The 17,371-nt window shown below is 46.3% G+C and overlaps 1 long non-coding RNA gene across 1 annotated transcript in view; it reads right to left on the bottom strand.

The window, feature by feature from the left end:
* Window positions 1-12,880: 12,880 nt before the first annotated feature.
* The window catches only part of LOC115353372, a 49,417-nt gene continuing 44,926 nt past the window's right edge, over window positions 12,881-17,371 (bottom strand). The window contains exons 3-4 of the long non-coding RNA XR_003927575.1: window positions 15,497-15,715; window positions 12,881-13,106 (exon numbers count right to left, since the gene is read on the bottom strand). This is a non-coding gene — a long non-coding RNA (uncharacterized LOC115353372). The remainder of the gene's footprint in view (window positions 13,107-15,496; window positions 15,716-17,371) is intronic.

Here is a 17,371-nt window from a genome sequence, read left to right on the forward strand (position 1 = left end):
AGTTCAGCTGCAGATCACTCCATCGCACAGATCTGGAGGGATCCAGGGGACAAATCCTATTTTTCTGTCTACTTAAAGGAAAAATGATTCAAAGCAAAGCAAATAAATAAAAGCTGATTTTTTTGTTAACAGAGCTGTTTTATCCAGGAATACCTGGAGCCATGGCTGTAAAGTGTGTGATTCACACCAGAGCCCTGGAGCTGGGACATAAAGACAGGAGAGGATGGTCTTTGCTGGCTGCGTAGGGACCCACACGTGCCTGCACGTGCTGACCTGGCTCTGCCCAGGGTTTGCCCAATTCACCTTCTACTTCTTATACTAGGTTTTCCCAAAAGCAAACTCTATTTGGACCTTAAAAGAACTTGCTCTAGTTTATGCACTCCAGTTTGGTGAGATTTTATGTGAAAGCAAATCATCTTAATTTAAGGCATGACTCTACAGTCCCTGCTCGCCTGGTGCTATGCAGGTTATATCGAGGGGACGAGCTGCTTCTCAGCTGCTTGCAAAGTGGGTGGTTTTAAAGAAAATCTCAGAAGACAGCATGAGGATAAAGCACCACTGCTAGCTCTGCTATTTACCCCATGGGAGAGGGAATCACCTGAGCAGGGGAGTGACAACATACATTTCCATCCCATCGTGATTTATCAACAGCTGGCAAGAAGGATGGTAAAAAAGGACTTCTAAGTAAAAGCAAATTGGGCACCTTGGTATCATTTTTCCCCTAAACTCAGTAACCAGGGAGTGTCTTGTTTCAGAGCACTAACAGGTCTGGATCTGCAGATGGAGGATGAGTGGGGGAAAAAGCAATTTCTTCTCTCCTAGCACAACTAAAGTAGTGCGGGTCCCTGCAGCGTAAGGTGTAAAAGGAGCTTCAAACCCAGCTCTCAGGGTCTCCCAGCAGGCAACTAGCCTGGACTCCATGGGTCTGGCCGTCAGCTACAGTAGCCAAGAAACTATCTTTGAGAAGCTGGTGTTCACACTGTGGTTTTCGCATCATGACATACCCTAAAAGAGCAGATTAACCCAGGCTAGACATAATCATTAAGAAACAGATGGCCATGGTGCGGGAAAGCAGCTCGTGTACTGATGGAGTGAGGTGTATCCGCCTCGTGCGAGCACCTTGAAAAGAACAGAGGCTTCAAGATTTATGAGGGAGGTCAGGGCAACTTGTGCTTAGAAAATCCTGGGGACGTGTCAGCAACATTACACAGTCTCTCAAGGGGATCAGATGCACAAATGTATAATGGGGATGATCATCTTTGTGTCATTTTCGCCCTTACTCTGATTTCTCATTGGTTTTAAGCTGACCTCTGCATGCGCAGTACGTCGTGCCTTCCGAGTGCCATGCATGAACTGGAAAAAAGCTATATTTAACTTATTTAATTACACAGAGTAAACTTATTTAACTATCTAGAGTAGAAAGCTCATCAGACAGCAGGATCTACCATGCATTATACAGCTCATCATCTCACGTAACCCTGGAAATGAACCCAAAATTTCCTTGCAGAAAGACAGCCTTTCAGAGAAGAGACAGACGACTAGACATGGGACGAGATGGGAGAGGGTAGGCATTCAGCCACCGACCTTTCAAGTCTGGGTGAGGGAATGGGGGCTTAGCGGCTTGAGAAAGGCACCTGGACTGTGGTGTCGGGGGTGCAGGCACGGGACGCACCCTCGTTTTTGGGGTAGAAACGTAGCCTTGTGCTGCATCTCACCCCATTGCTTATGCAGCTGGGTAAGAGCAGGGAGGATGGGTCAGGGTTTCCAAATCAACTGAAACACTGAACGCAGCTCATAGAGAAAGAGTGCTAATGTTCAGCCACACTGTTGCTTGTTCTTCCCACACCAAATTCCTAACTAGAATTTGGGAATATGCATATTTTCCTCCTTCCTACAGGGTAAATTAGATTGTGTTTCCCATAGGATATAAAACTCATGACTTTGATGGAAATCAAGAACCGTGTAAATACAAAAGCAAAACCTGCCTTTATGTGTCTAAAAAATCCAGCAGAGCTCATAGAAGCACACATGGAATGCAAAGTCTGATTTTTTTCAGGGTTTTATTTCTGTTCTAATGACACATCACAATTCTCACCACAAATGCTACAGGAAATCTTCAAAATCTGTTAACACATGCAAGCAAATAGAAATAAAATTGCTTCGTGCATTACTAAAATGATGCCAACGTCTATGGCTGTTCGACCCTTATTAAGCAAGGAGTCCTCGCAGTAATGTGGAATAGCATATGGATGTTGCTAATAATATGCCTCAGAGTTGGTTGTTTATATGAATTGCAAATGGCTGGCATTTTTAGCAAAGGGCTTTAACCACTCAAGGACAATTTTTACTTAAGTAGCTGTCAGGGTCTCCGGTTCATCTTTCCTCCTACAACCGGTCAGTGTGTGTTCAGGTTAGAGAGGCTGTACTGGATGTTGCTGGGAGCAGATTTATTCCTGAACCAGCTGTGTTGGAGCTATTTCATGTTAACGTTGCTCATGAGTTCATCTCTGCCACATGTGAAATATCGAGCAGCTTTCAGGCACTCACTTCTGCAGAAGAACATGCATGGACTTATCACTTAGTTATTGCCCTCGTTAAGGTTAATAGCCCATAAAGGTTTTTCACCTTCCATTCTCCCCATTAATCAACAGTGATACTTGGTGGCCTATTAAAAATCAGGAGGGAGAAGAGAGGAAGTAAAAAAGGAGAATGGCCTCTGGGACAGTAAAACACCACTGGTACCGTCCCCGGAGTCCAGCAGTGATGCACAACACACAAAAGTGGTGAAGGCACTGAAGACGCAGATTTAACAATGTTGTGCTTGGTTAATTGCCTTGCACATGTCCCAGATCTGCCTCTGCCTCCTCTCCGTGACTCCCCCCAAGCTATTTTCTTTTCCTCCCCTCTTCCTTCTGTGATTCCCCCCATATATCCCAGTGCTCTTCATCTTGCTCCACTACGCTGTATTTTCCCCTCCCTATCTGCCCCTACTCAGTTCCCCCACCATAGCCCTTCTCTGCTGCACCACGGACCATGCCCGGAGTGGGACGGTGGCTGTCCCGACAGCTCACAGCTCAGACAAATCAGGATGGGAGCCACCACCTTCATACCTCTCGTTAGACTCGCAAATGGACACTCGCTTCTCCTGGCCAGCGACCCACATTTTGCCCCCAGGCTGCAACCAACAGGCCATGCAAGGTTGGCATGGATGGAACGAAGCCAGTCTGCAAAGCAGATTTCTCCAAAATGTTGGCAGTCGTGCAAGTTTGGTAACAAATATTTTTGCAAACATACCAGTCATGATCCTTAGTGTTTATGCAAATATTTGCACCTTCTTGGACAGGCAGGGGGTGGTGGGCTCGTGCTGGAGGTTCAGAAGAGCATCACACCCTCGTGGAGTGTTTCCCCTTCACTGCTTCCCCTTTCCACTGTGAGCGCATGAGGACTGGTGGGATGTGTGACCTCCTCGAGATGAGGGGTGGCCACAGGCACATCTGGCAGGTGGCCGTGTGTCGTGGTTTAACCCCAGCCAGCAACTAAGCACCACGCAGCCGCTCACTCACTCCCCCCCACCCAGTGGGATGGGGGAGAAAATCGGGAAAAAGAAGCAAAACCCACGGGTTGAGATAAGAACAGTTTAATAGAACAGAAAAGAAGAAACGAATAATGAGAATGATAACACTACTAAAATGACAACAGCAATAATGAAAGGATGGGAATGTACAAATGATGCGCAGTGCAATTGCTCACCACCCGCTGACCGCCACCCAGCTAGTCCCCCCAGCGGCGATTCCCCGCCCCCACTTCCCAGTTCCTATACTGGATGGGACGTCCCACGGTATGGAATACCCTGTTGGCCAGTTTGGGTCAGGTGCCCTGGCTGTGTCCTGTGCCAACTTCTTGTGCCCCTCCAGCCTTCTTGTTGGCTGAGCATCAGAAGCTGAAAAATCCTTGACATTAGTCTAAACACTACTAGCAACAACTGAAAACATCAGTGTTATCAACATTCTTCGCACACTGAACTCAAAACATAGCACCGTACCAGCTACTAGGAAGACAGTTAACTCTATCCCAGCTGAAACTAGGACACCGTGGCAGCCAGGGACCGCACAGCTTCTTTGTCAGCCACTGCAACCTCCGGGCAGAGGTTCCCTCCTCACTGCTGAGGCTTTGCACTGCTGCATACAGCAGCCTAGACAGAGCCACCGGGTTGGAGCCCAGCATCCTGAGGAATAACCCCCAGGCCCCGTCCCACCAACGCAGCAGCAGCAGTTGTGGAAGGACCAGAAACATCTAAAACCTCTGTCGCTGCTGGGGAGTGAGTACAGGTCTGTGGCTATGTGATAGAGTGTAATGGGGTGAGGTGGGAAGACACTGGCATTGACCCTGCCCAAACCAGTTGACGTGCCAGAAGCAGAAGCGTCGCATTAGCACAGTGCTCCGATATTTTCCGCCTGAAGGAAAACATGACCAGAAGCAAGATATTTGCTTGTGTCCCAGATCTCCCAAGCTATTTCCTCAGACCAACAGTCAGAGCCCACAGGAACGTTATTCTTCAGGACACTCAATTTGTTCTGGTTGCTACCAACAATTTGTCTCCTGAAGGCTTTTAAGCACTACCTGTGATATCATTCATTAATATAACCCTGCTCCAGGAGTCCCTCTGCATCCAAGCCACTGCCATTAATCTAGAAAACTACTACTGGAAAATATCAGCACAACCAACCCAAAGAAAAACATCCACTCAGCTGGTACAGAGAGGATAATGAAGTTTCTCCCTAAGGTCTGCCATGACAATAATGTTAGAAGAGCTACATTTTATTCAGGTGAATGTCACATTAACAACTTGATGGAAGCCCACAGAACATACATAACTTAAATGAAGTTGAGATGAGTAATCCTTGATGTAAAAATGCAGAAAGTAAAGAAAATGGTGTCTCTCTCTCTCTCTTTTTTTTTTTTTTTTTTTTTTAATTTAAAGACAGATATTCTCTACCAGACTCTCCAGATTCATGGGGATTCTGGGGAGGGGGAAGGTGAAAGGACAGAAAAGCACCTTTGATTCATGTGTAGGATATACAGCTGCTATGAATCCTACTTCATTCTTTTGTATACCTATCTACTTCTTTAAACTGAAAGACCTAAATGCAAATACAGACAGTTCATTCTATAACGTTAAGTAATGATGGCAAACCAGTGTCTAGAGATATGCTGTACAATCAATCTGAAAAGTTAGTGATGAAAAACCCGTTGAGACCATCCAGTCTTTCCCCTCCAGATGGAGGGTTTCGTCCCCTGCAACAATGATCTAATATTACATTTGTCACTATTGACTTTCTGTGCCAAGTCAGTTCTGCAGGGACGTGTGTTTGTAAGCTTAGGGATGAAATTTTATCAGTCAGGAAACCATGTAGTGAAATACTTTTTCCATAACATCTTTATTTGTCTTAAGAATAAAAAGAAATGTGCTCGCTGCCCCGCAGAAAGCATGTTTATCAGCAGTGCCTTTTCCTGCCGCCAATGTGAAGCAGCACACAGAGCGTGAGGGCTGGCCATTGCCTGCCAACAAAAGACGGTGGGAAAGACAAGGGACACGGCAATCGGACCATGCTGTTACGTGGTCAGGCTGAGCTATTCTGTTCGTCTCCTCTATCTTACTCCTGTCAAGCTACATAATTAGCTAGAAGGAGAAGGGGTTGGGCTCAGGACGAGGGATTATTTTAGGATCTTACTCTCAAAAGTGTATGCTCAAAGTTCTTGTGAAGTTGCCAACTCACCTGCAAACATCTGAATTGCTTCACCTGGACGCTGGCCCTGTGCTGCCTCGGCATGCCCAATGGAGACCAATAGGCATTGCCAACTGAGACTCTTCCCATTTCTCTTGGGATAAAACCAATCCCTCCTGGAAGTGCATGTTCTTCACTGGCTTTAGAAATCCATTGGCGTGACTAGCTTAGACTTAGACTCCAAGTTGGGTGAGGTGACTCCCCATGTAAATGTATGTTCCTACCAGGTGATTTTTTGTTTGTAGCAGCATGCTTCACTGCGGTTTTGCTGTCCTGCCTTGGTGCCCTCAAGAGCAGGTCAATTCGAGCAACTTAATGCCCATCACATGCCCAAGCTCTGTAAGAAGCTGTACCCCACTGTGCTTGCTCCCATAGGTGCTAGGCTGTGCATAAAACATGACTGCTGGAGATATCTCCAGTGGTCTAAATCAGGATTGCGAATACCACCAAATTTGAACCATGATGACCACGTACTTCGCCAGATACATCTCACTTACTTACCTTTGAGAGAGTCTCACCAGGCTCCCTATGTGCAGAGAAATGAAGAGAAATTGTGATTTTTTTTTTTTGGTAGTGTGATTAATTTTCTCCCAAGACAGATATCTGAAGGTGATCAGGCAAGTTGTCTATTTGTCCCCACTGACTACAAATGAAAACCTAAAGCTACATTGAGGATATCTGCATTTAGCAGTGTATAAACCATAAAACATATGCATATGTAACATGTTATACTGAAGAAATTCACAATAATTTTCTTTAGTTAATAGTTCCTGATAAAAGAAAGCTGGCATTTTGTCAAATCTAACCTTAAATTCTAGGCCTTTGTCTGATTTTACTTTAAAATGCATTTCCTCATATATTCATGGAAATATAATGGCACAGCAAGTGATCAGTAGCATCTGTGACTAATTGCAAACAATCACAACATGAAATTATATTTTCAAGTCTTTAATTAGCTGGAGAATGAGTCTCTTGATTATTTCTGGTATGCTACTGTACTGCCTGACCTAGCTGACAGAAGCCAGTGATTTCTTTCAAGGTCATTATAACATTTATTCCTCGACTGATCCCACATACTGCAAAGCCTATTACAACTTTAAACTGGCTTAAGGAAGGTCTCTCCCCTGCCCAAGGAAAGTGGAAAATTGTATGTGATACACTAAGACATCCTTACATGCATTGCAGATTTGGCTGCAGAGCTTTTATTGGACCGTTACCTTTTGTTTCTTGCTGCAAATCTTGAACCGACCTTCTATGAGCAAGGCATTAGTCACAATTACTGACCAGTACAGACAGTATAATAGTGGCATGCCATAGCTGGGAAATATTTTATTGTGCATCTTGTCCCAGCTGGTAACTCGCCTAAAGCAGTGGCTACAGATCCAGAAATGCTTAAGAAGCAAAGTGAACCTGTGGCTTCTGCTCGAGTTAGGTGCTGGGCTGCTGCTGGCTGTGTCTGCCTGACTTCTCCAGGTTATACCAGTGCAGAAGAGTCGGCCTGGGGGTCATCCTGCAACACAGCAGATCTTTGGACCTGTACTGAAGATGGCTGAGAAAAAGTGGGCAAGTTTGGATTATTTCAATGTCTATCCTGAGAGCAACGGACGTGTCCTCGTGTCTGGCAGGTAGTATTGCCATAGCCCTGGTCACCTCGGGAAGTTTCCCTGATGGTGGCCAGCGCAGCAGAGAGCACGTCTGCACCAGGCAAAGTCCGGTCTCTGAAGGGATGCAGAGCAGGCGTTCATCCTAGCTCCAGCTGGAGCTGCATCAGCTCAAAACCAGCTCAGCAGCATCTTTCACTGAGTCCTATTTCCTAAACCAGGGGAGAGAGTGCTGGACATCGCTGTGCTATTTCTAAACTAGGAGATTAGAAATGGTCCAAGTCTGCCAGGTCGTGCTGATCCCTCCATTATAAACTGGCCCTTATCCAGCCAAACCAATCCACCCCCCCACCATGGTTTCCGTGGGAAGGATGGAGCCACAGAGGCAGGCCAGAGCTGTGGAGCACTTTTTCCCACTAGAAACAGCCAGAGGACTTGAGGGGTAGGAGGCCATTCCCCAAGGTCCAGCTGGGCCTCGGTCCCACAGACATCTCATCCCACAGACCCCTTGCACGTGGCTATGACCTGTGATGAAATTGGGTGACATCAGCTGAGGAGATGTCACCACATGTCATCCACAACCCAGAGAAGAACTGGTCAAGTCATGTCCTGCAGATGGGAGCCCACCAGCACCGTGCAGAGCCAGAGACCCTCCAGTGCCACACCAGAGGAAGCCTCTGCTTCTCGCAGCGCAAAAGCAATGTCAAAAAATGACACTTAGGACAAGTGTATTAGCACCTGAGCGAAGGACAAGCACAGAGATCCTGAGAGAAAAGAGAAAGAGAAAAGCCTGATAAGCCATTTCTGGAGTACATCCCTCCTCAGCAGACCAAAACGTGGCATGTTTGCTTGTTTCGCTGGTATTTTTCCACCCTTTTTTCATTTAAATTGTTCTACTTTACAGGATACGTGGCCTTGGTCCATTATACCATGTGGCTGCTGCTAAATGTGTTAGGAGGCTCATTGTGTTTGCCCATGCCTCCAGCAAGGATAAAGAACTAAAAAAGAAGTATATTCCGCTCAGTCTCTGACATGTGTGGACAGTAGATGTTCCGCAGCAATAGGGTATAAGCTATTTTCAGATTATAAATCAGATGTCCCTAGTCTGCTATTAAAAACCCAGATGTTATTAATTCACTACTATTAGAACACACCGTAAGATATTTTCATTATTAACCACTATTAGTAGGTAAGGGCTTGTATTAATTATCTGCATTATCATTGTAATCCGTGCAGGCTTTTCTGACGCATTGGACTTTTCAGCACTTGCCCGCACAGCAGAACCCAAAAAGCCAGGTTTCCCTTGGATTTCTGTTCTGTCACCTACAGCTTCCCAGTCTGATAAACCTGGCTCTCCCTCAGGGCATCTATCACTCATACCATTACAACATCCTCGGTCCCCCGCACCGTGCATCCCCACGGTGCGGCAAGCTTCTCCTCTTGCCCCAAGCCCCAAATCACATTACTGTTGGCACCTTTCCCCGTACATCCCTCCCTTCTCCTGGGCTGTTCAGATGTGCTAGGCTGGCTCTGGCTGGCCACGAGGAGCATATCGGTGTGCACACCGTGATAACTTTTGAATCTGTCGGTCAGTAACAGCTCGGTTTGATTGCAGGTCAAGTCATCCAGGTTTCCTCAGGTGTGACACCTGAAGAGCCAAGGGAAGCGAAATTTGACGGTGAAAGACACGATGGAGAACAGATGGACGCCTCGCAGATAAGCTGTGTGGCGCCCACGTTGCCTGGCCTGCACAGGCGGCCCAGTCAAGCATCAAACGTGGCAAGTCTTGACATGCTGGACTTCCATGCAAAGGTTAATAGCCCAAAGCACATGCAGAAGGACTGAGAGGCACAGGCTATGCCTGGCACTACCCTAGACCTGAAGGGGGGACACATTCAGGGCAAATCTAACACTGATCAGTGGAGGAGCCCTCACACGGCAACGCAGGGACATCTGGTCTTCTGCAGACCACAAAGTCCACCCCCTCTTCATTGTCCAGCGCTCAGCATACATAACAGCACTGTGAAAGAGCATCAAATCTGCTCCTGCTGTATCAGCTCAGTCTTAACTATCAGAATAATTGTCTGCTTATATTTCAAGGCTAAAGGAAAACAGCTGAAACAGGGCTTTGCGCAACTCAGTGCTACATCCATATTTGCATTAAGATATGCAAAAGGCTATGGACGTAGCACTGCAGAGGAAAGGAAACGGCGCTGCGCAACCACCATGTCCACGCACTGGTCCTGGGCCCAAAGCAGTGCGTAAACCCTCTACAAGTCAGGAAACATTGGCAATATTCACAGGGAGTCAGATGCAAAACCCAAAGATTTCAGGAGTTTGATGCTTTTTTTTTTAAACCAGCCATTTCTTTAGAGATTTTCAGGAGCAGTCAGTAACCTGCCTTAGGCAGTACACAGTACCTCGTGTTTCAGAATCAGCCCGGGGCCAGCGTCCCATAGCTCTGCATTTCACACCGCCGGTGGCCCCGGGGACATGCAAGTACGGAACAGCGCAGGATCGGAGCTGTTTTGGTACCCCAGCAAGGAGCTCCAGAGTGTCTGAGCCACATCCACCCATTTTGCAACCACCTTCTCTGATGAGCCACATCCAGCGCAGCACCTGGTTTAGCCTTGTGTTTATTTTATGGATGCTCTTTCCTGGCAATCACTCCCCCTTTCCATGCGTCTCTGCAGAAAACTCTCTCCTCCTGCTGGGACATCCCCCAGGCATCCTGGAGGAAACGAGAATGCTTCTAATGAGCTTGATGCATAATTTCCTATCATCAGATTTATGCTGGAAGTAAAAGGAGTGGATCAGCCAACATTTTAAACTGAGAAACAAGATGGAGACTCTGATCCAGAGATACGGAGGCAAAGCCGGAGCACGCATTGGCACTGAAGTTTGGAAGGTCTCAGTGGCATCTAGCTCCAGAGAGCAAACATTTTCCGCACAAAATCAGCTCATTGCCTTTTTTTAATCCATCAATGCTCTTTAATTTCCCAGGTGACCTTGGGCAAGATGGTACATTAGCATTACTGTTAGAATGGAAATGATACCGTTCCCCCTTTGCTGCCTGTTTTACCCCATGAGCCCCCTGGGTATGGTGAGATGCCACAGCGACAATCCTTGTCTCCAATTGTTCCTTTAAGCATCCTTGTAGCACAGTTATCACAGAATCAGTATTTACCATCTAAACCCACAAGCAGTGCATTTTCTGTGCATTAGTGTCACTGCAAGACAGTGATTTATTACCTCAGCGAGGAGATGCCCTCTCGGGGCGGGGGGGAAGCTCACTTAACCCTCATCCAAGCCCTGCCAGACGCCTCTGGTGGGGATGGGGAGGAGAGCGGTGGTCTGCAGCATCCCCACACCTGGGTTTTGTATGGCCATGCTCTCCCGCAGCGTGGGGAGAGCAAGCCCAGGGCATCCTGATTCAGCTCAGCCTCTCAGCATGTGAGCTGAATCTAAGCCAAATACAGAGGAGCTTTGAAACACTGCCCGGTCTTAAAAGGATCATTTTAATAGAAGGGTCTCACCACACTTGCGCATGGCACGTGTTGGGTGACACTCTTGGTATATCTTCAGCACATGGCACCTTCATCCTGCCGCTGAGGGAGCACTGTTTCTGTCACGGGCCTGATGGCACTTGATCCGAGGAAAAATCAGGTGATATATTCCTCATCATGCTTTTCCGTGTGGGTTCAGTCTTTGGAGAACATAACGGCCAAGGCAAGAGCTGGGACAGTGTCCTCATTCTCCCAATAAAGCTCTATGGTCTTGCCGATGAGGCGGTAGATGCACCTGAGTTTATTATTTTCCATACAATTTTCATGTATATTTTAAATTACGGGTATTTGGTTGCTTTTCCTTTTGGGGAGTGTTGGTCCTGTGGCTACAGGGTGCCTTCTCTTCTGCAAGGGAACGAGAGGACAAGGCTGGGTTTGCATAAGAACAGGAGGTATGAATTGTGAAATTATCTCCAGGTGCCAGATTACCCTGCCACAAACTCTCATTTTCCTCTTCGCACATACAGGGGCAGAACATTACTTTTGGGTGTGGAGGGTGGGAGGGACACCAGCTTCTCATTTCTTTTTCTGGCAAACATAGGAAGGAGCCACAGTTTCTAATGTCAGGAGCATGAAAATGTTCTTAGTCTTCCCTTGAAAGGAGCTAGGACAAGAGGTGAATCAGAGACCTACTGAGAAACACTCTTCATGTGTTTTATCAAATGTAATGACTCATTCATATAAGCCAATAGTGAAATAATGAGGGTTTTTTTTCACCAGGCAGATTCTAAAGATACCAAAAGACAAGTCTGAAAATATCCGCAACTTAGAATATGAAATAGGGACAATTGGCAGCCCTGCATATAGCTAACTGGCAACCCATCCAAGATGTTTGCCTTCTAATAATAGAAAACTGAAAGAGGCATATGGAGAAATTGAGCTCAAAGACTTTTATTTCCTATGTATAAATACACTGAAGTCACAGATGTCTCTGCAGCCTCAATCTGCCAAGACCAAATGCAAGGAACAGACCCAAAAGGAAAGACACCAAAAAATGTGGAATAGCAAGCTCTCCATATTGAAGGGTTTGTTCCCTTTCTGACAGATGGGTGTTTAAAAAGCTCTACCAACTAATCAGAAATGAACGGGTTGATCTATAAAAAAGCCAGGATTTCTTTACATTGTCTTTTTCCATTAAGCCAGGGTGTTGGTGCCTATACTACTAAGGGAAGCCACGTCTTGCCAGGAGCATGTGTCCGATCCCCTCCCAGAGTCCTGAGAACACTGTCAGCTCTATCAGAAACCTCTCTAAGGAGTCTGAAGCATTATGAAAACAACTGTTGGGTAGGTAAAATCCATTTTTCACATGTGCCTGGTCACACTCAGATCAGATCCTTGCTCTGTTAACAGAAACTTTGAGTTCTAAAGGATGAAAATGTAATTTTCGTACATATCCCATAAACAGAAATAGTTAAAATTCGTGGCATTTACAGTCTCCAGCACTGCAAGCAGCGCTTTTACACAGCAGACCAGCTGGTAACCTGTAAGTCTTACGAGATAATGCCTGTGATTGATACTCATAAAATCTGCAAGGGGAGCCTGAAAGTCCCAGGAGAGCAATAGACTGTCTACAGCTTTTACAAGTTCTGCTGTAGGAGGAGGCTGAGATTGCAATTGCCAGGAGAGAAATATTTATGGGTCATGAACCTTCAGGCTGTGCCAGGAGAGCCTTCAGCTATTGTCAGGAGCATATATAAACTCTGCTTTTATGTTTCTCAGTTGTCCACCCATGGGCAAATTGAATTCATGCCAGCGCTGCCAATATCTGCTGAACGGGTTGTAATTTTTTTTTTTTTTTTTGTCGTTTCTTTATGATGCATCGGGCAGAGTATGACAGATTTATTATTAAAGTCGTATGGGAGGCAAAAAGGTTTTCTCACTTTTTCTAGGGAAATCAAAGCCTTGTACAATCTGGAAAGCTCCATGAACAAGTGAGAAAATGAAGGGACCAGGAAAGTGAAAGGTGGTCAGACTAAATGAGGAGGTATTTTTTACTGAACTAATTTCTTTTTTTACTTCTTTGGAATTTGTACTTGCAGAGTGAAGGAGGTGGGGGCTCTCTCTTTTTTCCAGGTATTTAGGATTGCATCCTTTCCATTGCTGGGAAGCAAAGAAGTTACCCAATGTCCATTAGTTCATTATTCAGTGGTTCCCTGCAATAAACAAAAAAAAGCTTTGATATTCCCATTAATTTCAAGGAGAAAAATTAAATAATAAAAAAGTACTTTCTCAAAGAAGACAGAAAAACAGACTTCACACGTAAGGTTTTAAAAATATCTTGTTCCCTTCTGTAAATCTTTCAGTAATTTATGAAGCCTTTTGAGATCATTTGTATTATATTGCAATAAAAATGGAAGCTATTATGACAGCAGGTGTCATTTGGTGCAAAGGAACATATATAATCAGCCATGAAACACCTTCCTGCTGAAAGAAGTCAGTCCTCAATTAAAGAGCAAGGCTAATGTCATTGCTGAGTATATTTATAAGGCAGCAACCACCATCAGAAGTAATGGCACAATTCAAATCAATTTCCAGAGGGCCTTGAACAGACCCCTTTCAAATTGTAAGAATATATTTATTAATAACTGAATCATGGTAGAGCAGTAATGTAGCTGTGAGAAAAGCTTGGCCATTTTTTCCAGCGATATCTGTTTCTCTAATAAAAGATATTACCTCTTGCTCCAAACTTCTGCCTTTCTGAAATCATTCCTAGAACCTAATCATACTATTTTTAACTAAAGAGCAGCAAATGGCCAGTAAACCTCCCCCCAGGTTTTTTTGCTGTTTTTCTCAGGCACTGTAATTTTGCATCCATTCTGCCTGTTATAACGCCAGGATAAAAATCACCTCTGCTTTGTCCAGACCCCCAGCCTGACATGTGTAAAACATTGTTTTCACTCCAGCAGCAACCTCTGCAGATCATTCCTTACCCCAGTCTTCTGCAAAGCCATCTGTTAGCCCAGCAAAAAGATGGGGATCCTGACGCTGGTGTAGGAGGGATTGGAGCCTGAATGCCATTAAGTGCCAATGCCACAATGTCCCTGTGCTACAGCTGTTCCCACTGATAGAAAAAAAATTTAAAAAACACCAAAAAACAGTGCAACCTCGTAGGGAAGGTGCTATCATCAAGCAGCTACCAAGGTGTCGTGGTTTAACCCCAGCCGGCAACCAACGCAGCCACTTGCTCACTACCCCCGGTGGGATGGGGGAGAGAATCAGAAGGGTAAAAGTGAGAAAACTCATGGGCTGAGTTTAATAGGTAAAGCAAAAGCCGTGCACGCCAGCAAAGCAAAACCAGGAATTCATTCCCCACTCCCCATGGGCAGGCAGGTGTTCAGCCATCTCCAGGAAAGCAGGGCTCCGTCACACCTAACGGTGACTTGGGAAGACAAATGCCATCACTCCGAATGCCCACCCTTCATCCTTCTTTTCCCTGCAGTTTTTATTGCTGAGGATGACATCGTATGGTCTGGAATATCCCTTGGGTCAGTCGGGGTCAGCTGTCCCGGCTGTGTCCCCTCCCAGCTCCTTGTGCCCCCCCAGCCTGCTCGCTGGTGGGGTAAGAAGCAGAAAACGCCTTGGCTCTGTGTGAGCCCTGCTCAGCAGTAGGGAAAACATCTCTGAATTATCAACACTGTTTCCAGCACAAATCCAGAACACAGCCCTGTACTAGCTACTGTGAAGAAAATTAACTCTGTCCCAGCTGAAACCAGCACACAAGGAGACACCAGATGAAGCTGCTCCCCTGGATGTGCAGAGGCATCCCTGCCGTCCCTTTGGTCCGCGGGTGGGCTGTGGGCCGTACGGCAGCATCGGCACGGTGAGACGGGGAGGGGAGCGAGGGCGTCCCAGCACTTTTCCCTTCCCGGTCACACAGGGAGCACACGTGCCACTGATAAGGAGATCCCTGCGTGGTCTGTGAGAAGGCAAGGCATGGGAGAGGTGATGAAGAGATGGCACTTGTGAAAACTGGGTCTCCCAAAAGAGTTAAATGGAGTTTTTTCTATGCCCTCGGGTGATGCAGCTACAGCACGTGTTTTCAATTCCACCCAATTATCTACTGGAATTAGCACTATGAAATGTGAAATGCCAATTATTATTATTATGTATTTTAAAGGAGGTTTATGCCAAATAGCAGGAGCCCCCCGTTCTTGTCCTAGGAAGTGTTTTAAGACCCATCTCCTGTTCCTGCCACTTGCCTTATCCCCCAGCAACGGGGCTTCCCCCCGTGCTCCCTCTCCTTGCCTGCAGCAGCGCAGGCAGGAGACGTCCCAGCCGCTCCCCTCCCTTTCCAGGAGCTGCTTTTCGCGATGCCCATCGCAGCTCCCTCTGACCAGACCCTTCGCGCAGGAAAAGATCATCCTCTTAAGGGTCAGCGCTGGGTCTCATTCCCATTGAATCCACTTGCAAAATCCCTTATGCCTCCTCCAGCGAGAACACGGTCACTTTAAGCGTTTTAGAAAAATCCTCTCTTTGTAGCCATAATTCCATGAGCAAGTGTGAGAGCGGGGATGGTTTTAAGCCAGCCTGGTCGGTGCCTCACCTTGATGCAAAGCCTGCGCTCGCCTGGTCTCGGTCTCCCTTCTGTACTGCACGAGAGCGTTGCTGCCTTCCCGAGGAGACCCACCAGAATCAGCGACACCCCCAGAAAGATGCTCAACCCTCCGGGTTGCAATGTGGGACGTCAGCGAGGGGGACAGCACAGCTTGAACCATGGGGACAGCATCCAGACAGTCTCACATAGTATGGAAAACTGGTAATCCTGAAAAGCACGTACATTAGCAACCCACCCCTCTCTCCAGCCAAGGTTCTTTTAAATATATAGGTATATGTAGCGTTGTATACATATGTAATTTGTTGTGGCAAGAAAAGAAAGTGTTTTCAAATTCTACACCCTCTGCTGTGGAAATAATTTACTTTTTCTTCTCTTTCTCAGTACTGGAAGCAAGAAAATTCAGCCCACCTCATGAGTGAGAGCTGAGCAAGCCAGGCTTCCTTTGCTTCAGACCTGCCACTGACACATAATTTAAGCTCTAAGTTTCCAAACCAGGGACACAAAAATGCTGTTTCCACCCACCACATCAACCTGCTGTGCAGAAAATCACATGCAAAAAATTCACTTCAGGTCTGTTAAGTGCATGACCAACCCCCAAAGTGCAAAAATAATCTGTTTTTCCCTTATTCCAGGCTCCCCCACCAGAAAAAAACATGAGTCTGTATCAGTAATCATGAGGGTGTGCAGAGACAAAACCTGAAGGTGGAGCAGAAGTGAGAAGTCCCTTGCTTGTAGGCAGGGACAGGCAGCATGGTGGGTAGGAGCCAAGGAAATCCCTAGCAGGGAGATGTGATCCTATAGCAGAGCCAGCTTGGCATTGAAAACTAATGTGCACGGAGTGAATGCATCGGAAACAACCAGGAAAGATAGGGAAGGGTCCCAGGACTGAGGATGTGCCGAGGAGCCCTTTGCAGAGTGGCTCCGGTCTGGGACTGAGGTGGCGGGGAGCAGAGGGATGGGGATGGCAGAGGGCTCTGCAGCCCTGGGAGAAGGGGATTGCAGTCGCACGCCACGCTGGAATAGCCTAAACCATTTATCACACGGAAGTCTGTGTATAGTGACCCCCCAAAAGGCTTATTATTAGGTCAGATGCTAGATTAATATCAGCAGGAGAAACTGAAAAACTCAGCCTCTGCAGTATTCCCTGAGGAGGTAAAAATCCATAGTCCATGTAAAATCACCACGACATTAAAAGACAACCCAAATGATGTTACAAAGAAATCCCCAGGAATAGTCCCAAATTAGATTCTTGGTGTGAAGTTGAAGGGCAGGTGCTTCTCAGAAAGTGCTGGTGAACACCCACCCCCCCAGCTTAGATGAGAGCAGCCAGTGCCGGGGGGCTTCATGCTTCAGCTTGCTGCCAAATGTTGCAGGGTAGCTGCTGGCGGACCATGGCCACTGGCTTCTCCAGTGACTGGTAGAAGTAATGCAAAAAAAGGGCTTTCTAGAAAACCACCTGCAGGTGAAAAGGCAGTACTAGAAACTGCCTTAATGCAAAAGCCCATTTTTAGCAGTGATTTTAATTGCGTCATCTGTTTAGGTACCTCTTGGTACTTGCTGCAAAGTATATTTTCTCCAGTAATGTGACAGATAATATTGAAAAGCACAGGTACTGTCAATTCATTCTGCTCCTATTCCCCCAGCTAGGCTTTATTAGGGCTATTGCTCAACAGCGTAGTAAAAAAATGTAATAAATCTGTTTAACTTGACAGATAATGCATACATTTAAAAAGTGCCACCCCCTCCAAACCCACACCTGACTTTTTTCCAAACTGTGGAATAATTTAGGTTGGATGGGGCTTGTGGAGGTCATCTGGTCCACCTCCTGCTCAAACACTTCAGCAGTTTTCTGACTTTTCATCC

The sequence above is a fragment of the Aquila chrysaetos genome, chromosome 19 (assembly GCF_900496995.4).
Source record: "Aquila chrysaetos chrysaetos chromosome 19, bAquChr1.4, whole genome shotgun sequence".
NCBI classification, from domain to species: domain Eukaryota; kingdom Metazoa; phylum Chordata; class Aves; order Accipitriformes; family Accipitridae; genus Aquila; species Aquila chrysaetos.